Genomic DNA, 7,119 nt, shown 5'->3' with positions numbered 1-7,119 from the left:
TTTGTGTTTAATGATATTCGTCTCCGTTTTCGTTTAAAAGCAGAATAACGGACGAGTATTTTTGTGAAGGCTGCAGTGCTATGTACACACACACACACACACATATATATATATATATAAAGCATCAATTACATATCCACAATGTTGTTTTTCTCATATTAGCATTTTCAATTTAGATTTAAAGGTTCATCCTCCCCCCCCCAAAAAAAAATACACGTACATATCTTGCTTACTTATAATTTACATAATCATGTAGTACGGTATTCACTGTATCCCCCAGTTGTTGGTACTGTAACCAGTTACGCCATCATGCATACTGTATCACATTATCTCTCGCGTTCCAGGTTCCGTGTTATATCCTCCAATCGGATTAACTTATCTTGTACAGTTACCGATGAGGCTGAATGATCCCCCGTTTTCAGTAGGATCGAATTATGAATTACTTGACCGTTTTTTTTTTTTTTTTTTTTTTTTTTGTGAGATTTTAAACCCTGCACGTGACTGCGCCTCTTGTAACGAACTGAACGTCCGTTTTCCCAGCGTAGGTCATTTGGTAAGTCACTCATAATGACGACACTCCTGTGGGAATTTTGCGCCATGTAAAATTTCGAACGTGCTTTTAGGATTTATCTTATATACAGTTTTTTTTTATCTTTATCGTTTGTAGCCTATATCATTTATTACCTGTGTTATTCCCCCTTTCTTTTTTTATTGGTCTGTCATAGAGTGAGATTACGTAAAAAAGGGAAAGAATAAGATGGATAAAAATAAAGTGTTGCCTTTACATACAAGGGTGGGTAGATTTATTACCATATGGAATTATTATTATTATTATTTTGAAATTACCTAAAATAACATTAAATACTTGAATATACTTCTTTTATGTTATTTTTAGAGGTACATTCATGGACATATATTCGATATTATTATTATTATTATTTTATTATTATTATTATTATCGATTCATTTTAACCCTTCCTTTCCTCTTCAAACTGAATTATTCATCTTCCTGTATGATACTTAACTTAGGAGAGATCTAGAAAAGGTTAAACACTATTATTAATTCAAATAATCGACAGTTAACGGCGAGTTATGACAAATTTTTTTTTTTAACTGTGCCTCAGGATTTTAAAATACTGTGCATAGCTCAGCGTATCTCCTTTCAGTATTTTATAAAAACCTATTTTACATATTTAAATCTTATATTTACACAAAATGTGTTCGTTTTCTACAAATGTAACTTTATCACGATGTTCATTTCGTACTTTCTAGGACAGATTACAGCTTGTGACAGTCCAATCTCAGCTGTCAAGAGAACCTACCGTCCGATAACCTTCTCGGTGGCCGGTAATAAAGTCACTGGAAAAAAAGTCACAATTTAGGCTCGGGAAAAAGTCACATTATTTATGGTGGTTGGTAATAAAGTCGCATAGGAAAAATTCACAATATTTCTTGGGGGTCATTATCTTTATGATATTTATATGGAAATCCCCAGCGGCGTTGTACTAAACACGCTTCAAAGGTTAAAACCCTTCGGGGTCACAATCTAGGAATGATTGTTGTGACTTTTTTTCTGTAACTTTTTTTCTGTGACTTTTATTTGACCTGGATTCACCTTCTCTTAACTCGAATGAAGAAGGCTGCTAGCAAGGCGTAGAAATGTATACTTATTTACACAGATTCCATTTGGACTCTGGCGAGCGGAAACGCCAGTGTAAATTTGGCACAAACGAATCTCGGGCCGTTTAAAGAGAGTCTCGCTTGTCACGCTTGCTCGTCAGGGCGTGATGTCTGTGTATAGTGAGAAGTGCATTGATTTCTCATGTACTCTCCGGTCGATTTAATGTTATACGAAGCGTCTAGCTGGTTAAGAACATCCCAGTCATTCTTGTAACATGGTTTCTAGGGCCACTTTCTTTCTGTGTGCCCGTAGGTAGGTGGTTAGGGTTAGGTTGGGGCCTCTCTGGGTTGGAAAAACTCGAAAAAATTGGTTTTAGGTTTGGACCTCGTATGGTTGAAAAACTATATAAAAAAAAATGGCTTCAGATTAGGCGCTCATTAGGTCGACCCTCGCAAAACTTGGATTCAGGTTGGGACCTCTCGTGGTTGTAAAACTCGTTTCAGGATGGGATCTCTTGTGGTTGAGCCTTGTAAAACTGGGTTTCAGGTTGGGACCTCTTGTTATTGAAAGACCTCAAAAAGCTTGGTTTCAGGTTGGGACCTCTTGTGGTTGAAAGATCTCAAAAAGCTTGGTTTCAGGTTGGGACCTCTTGTGGTTGAAAGACCTCAAAAAGCTTGGTTTCAGGTTGGGACCTCTTGTGATTGAAAGACCTCAAAAAACTTGGTTTCAGGTTAGGACCTCTTGTGGTTGAAAGACCTCAAAAACCTTGCTTTCAGGTTGGGACCTCTTGTGGTTGAGGCTTGTAAAACTTGAATACAGGCTAGGGACCTCTTGTGGCTGAAAGAACTCTAGAGGAACTTGGGTTCCAGGTTGAGACTTTTTTTGGCTGAAGGTTGAAGGCGCTGGCAGATGACAGTGCCTTCTTTTGGGAAGGACTTACAGAAAGCAACAGCTTTATTTAGAATAGTATTGAATGATGAAATCTCCGTTTTGTGGCGTCAGATGCCCAGTGCCGAATATTAGATTTAATTAAAAAAATTATGATGCCATCTTGGATGATTCTAGGACTGGAAAGGTGTAAAACACGCTTGCGAACTTCTTATTGGAATAGGCAAATGATTTTTTTAGGATTGTTTATAGAGAGAGAGAGAGAGAGAGAGAAAGAGCAAGGAAAGGACATGGAATTATCAGATACTAAAATAATTTTGCTTTTACAGTTTTTTCAATCTGTGTTTCATATATGTATATAATATGTATATATTCATTATATATATATATATATATATATATATATATATATATATATAAATAAATTATATATATTCCATTAACAGGTGATAAAATGAATACCAACTCATACCATGAAGCCTGAATATGTCACATGGCCCAGCGTCTTCTGAAACAAAGAAGCAAGGTTTAAGGTCAAAGATTTCGACACTAAACTGCCAAAAAATAATAAAAATAAAAACATTCTTCTTCCGTAATTTTCGTGCGTAACTTAAACATTAAAAGATTTTTTCAAAGTAGGAAAAGAGAGAAAAAATAGAATTATTCTTATTCCGTACGTTGTGGTTTGTTGGGTGTGTTGGGGGGGACGGTGTTTGGAGGGTTCGTGTTTAACTGCACTAACTTAGCGAGTAAATTAATCCTTTACAAGCACGTTATATGCTGTATATACTTATGAGAGACGCTGCCATCAGTCAGTAACTGTGCATTAACGATGTGTTCATGGGAGAGATGTTCGCAGACAAGATTAATGATTCTCTTAAAATATTATATATATATATATATATATATATATATATATATATATATATATATATATATTGTGACATGTATGCGCGATAAGTTGCCGGCACGTGTTTGTGACATGTTCTGCTGTACAGATTGGTTCTCCACTTACTGCTGCTAACTTGTTCTCGAACCTTTTTGTGACAAGTATGCGACAAATTGTCGACGAACAAGTTAACAACCATAAGTGGAGAACCAATCTTCATAGTAGAACATGTCGCAAACACATTCCGGCAACTTATCGCATACATGTCACAAACAGGTTGCAAACAGATGAACGACAATCTTGGAGAACCAATCTTCACAATGAACCATATCATAAACAGATGGAAACTTATTACTTATACAGTGTATATATATATATATATATATATATATATATATATATATATATATATATATATATATATATATATATATGACAGAGGGAGATTATATGAATACTTCAATGCACAGGCAATTGCACATACGGGCAAACACTTTACAAAAAAATAATTTTATCAAAGTTAATAATGATAATTTCCTAATCGATAATTAGTATATAGTCATAGTATTCTACACAGCACGTATAACTGGAAGCAGTATACTTCTAAGTAACAACATAAATAAATAAACAAAAAGACGCATGATTGTACATTTTATTAACATTGTCGCAAAGTTGTCGTCATTCTGCAGCCTACCTGCCCGCCGGCGGAAGCAATGATTATAAAAAATGCGCACTTTGAAAAACCACGCTTATTATACTTAAACTCCGAGCAGTAGTTTCTAACGTGCATATGAAGAATATTACGACCCATTATCCAGTGGCATTAGTGTTATTTAGGACTCAGAATATTGCTGTCTAAAATGAAGTTATTTCACTTAGTGAGGAATTTTGGCTTCTCATTGCTTGATTGCCTGGAAAGCAACTGTCGTGAGCTCCGCAGCGGGGTTAGTGCCGTTCAAGCACCTCATGCGGTCCACTGTAGGCATTACTTGAGGTTCTTTGCAGCGTGCCTTCCTGAGGCACCTAGCTGCAACCCCTTTCGTTCCTTTTACTGTACCTCCCTTCATATTCTCTCTCTTCCATCTGACTTTTCCACCCTTTCCTAACAATTGATTCATAGTGCAACTGCTTTGAGGTTTTCCTCCTGTTACACCTTTCAAACCTTTTACTCTCAATTTCCGTTTCAGCGATGATTGGCCTCATAGGCCCCGGTGCTTGGCCTTTGGCCTAAATTCTGTATTCAATTCAATTCAATTCAACTTTCGTGTGAGAGAAAAATATTTGTTTGTAGACCTTTTTAAAAATTAAGTTGGATAAATGAGTCGTATATGGAAATATGTCATGAGTTAGTGTAGTGAGAGAAACATTTTTTATATTTGTCCCTCTGTTTCATTGTGGCCTGATAATATTTTGTGAACGTTATCTCTGCAACCTGACTCAGAGAAAATCTTTGAAAATTCTGCAGAGATTAAGTAAGCAAGTACAAAAAATGGAACACTATTTGGATCTCTTATTAGAGAGAGAGAGAGAGAGAGAGAGAGAGAGAGAGAGAGAGAGAGAGTTAATGCCGTTCAGTGCTACCTATGTTAATTACACCAGTAATGTGATAATTACTCTTAAGACTCTCTTCCACTGCACATGACTGTGTTATGAGGTTCTCAGGCTGGCCGTGTTCTGAGGCCAGCACAATAGGTCAAAGAAGAAGAAGAAGGAGAGGAGGAAGAAGAAGAAAAATGAATGGTGACCAACTTATGTCTGAGGCAATTATCAAAACCATTTATATCCTTTCGTAGGAAGCTTTGTTCAGATCTATCGCGCACCAAAGGTTGGTTCTCCTCTTGCAATCATGGACTTGTTTTCAACATGTTTGTGAAATGTATGCAATAAGTTTCTGTCTGTTTATGATATGTTGTGTTATAAAGATTGGTTCTCCACTTATGGTTGTTAACTTGTTCTCAACCTGTTTGTGACATATATGCGACGAGTTGTCGACGTGCTTATGGCGTTTTTACTATAAAGATTGGTTCTCTACTTATGGTTGTTAACTTGTTCACAACCTGTTTGTGACACGTATGCGACAAGTTGTTGATGTGCTTATCACGTGTTTTACTGTAAAGAATGGTTCTCCACTTACGGTTGAGAACCTGTTTGTGACATGTATGCGACAAGTTGTCCACGTGCTTATGACATGTTTTTACTGTGAAGATTGGTTCTCCACTTATGGTTGGTAACTTGTTCTCAACCTGTTTGTGACGTGTATGCGACAAGTTGTCGACGTGTTTATATGTGTTACTTTAAAGACGGGTTCTCCACTTATGTTTGTTCCTTTTCTCAACCTGTTTGTGTCGTGTATGCGACAAGTTATCGACGTGCTTATGATATGTGTTACTGTAAAGACTGCTTCTCCACTTATGGTTGTTGACTTGTTCTCAGCCTGTTTGTGACCTGTATGCGACAAGTTGTCGACGTGCTTAGGACATGTTTTTCCTGTAGCGTGGGCGCACCCTTAGTAAGAAATAAAGTGAAGCCAAACAGGAAATAAGCAACCAGATAATGGTGGGAATGGCGGATTTTCAGTTCAGCTGAGGGAGGCAACCCTCAAATACGCAACACTCGTCCGTAAGGAAATAAATTTACACCACTCAAATCAAGGTCCTTTAAATATACTGTGAGGATCTTGACTCAAATATTGCTGTCACACACTTTTCCATAATGTTTGTTATCATTTGGGAATCGTGAATGAATGCTGTATAGAAAAGGAAATGATTACTGAGTCACAGAAACACAACCCGTCTCAGTTAATCGAGTACGAGAATGATCTTCGAGGAAACGTTAGGAAATTGTGAGTGGTTGTGACTTAAACATGAAATGAGAAGAAGAAGAGGAGAGAGAGAGAGAGAGAGCAAATGTAGTAGTTAAAAGCTAATGGTATATATATACAAGGTAATTGTGTTATGCTGCATATGGGCTTTGTATCTATGAATACAAATGTATGAGTGCATATATGTTTATGTAAGACACGAACTTTTCATTTTCATGGACATAAGGTTAGAATGACTCGTTTTTTTTTCTAGAAAACCTCTGACCTCCACCAAAATTTTCAAGGTCAAATCATCGTTACCTGTCGTTATCTCTGAGCGACATGATAATAACTAAACCCTCCCCCATCCTTCTAACAAACCCATCCTTCTTTCTCCCCCTCCCCCATCCTCCTTAGTAAGGCTCTCCCATACTCTCTAACTTTAGGCCCTCAAAAACGACTGGTTCTATGTTGGTTGAAAAAATAACCACCCCCCTTCCTTCTTAGCAAGGCTCTCCCATACTCCATCAATTTTAGGCCTTAATAACGACTGGGTCTGTATTGGTAAAAAATTTAACACAGTTCGATGGTCCAGTTAATTGATTTATCGGAAAAAAAGTGTAGTACGCATGACAGCTGTCATTGTTGTTGTGTTTTTTTTTATTTCTAATTACTTCATACGGCCGTAAATAATAGTTGATATATTTTTCCTGTAGTTGAGAATTTTTTTTTTTTTATGAAGGGAAGTCAATATGGTAAGGGTTTCGTTGGATTATGGGTAATTTTGTTAATGGCATTCTTTAATAATTTTTTATAATTCTATTGGGATTTGTCTCCATAAGAGTTCCATCTCTGTCTTTGATTGCAGACCAGATAAGATAATTAGGCGATTTTTATATATATATATATATTTGTATTTTT

Source organism: Macrobrachium rosenbergii, chromosome 27 (genome assembly GCF_040412425.1).
Source record: "Macrobrachium rosenbergii isolate ZJJX-2024 chromosome 27, ASM4041242v1, whole genome shotgun sequence".
Lineage (NCBI taxonomy): Eukaryota > Metazoa > Arthropoda > Malacostraca > Decapoda > Palaemonidae > Macrobrachium > Macrobrachium rosenbergii.
The sequence above is the reverse complement of the archived record's forward strand: the minus strand, read 5'-3'. Positions refer to the sequence as shown.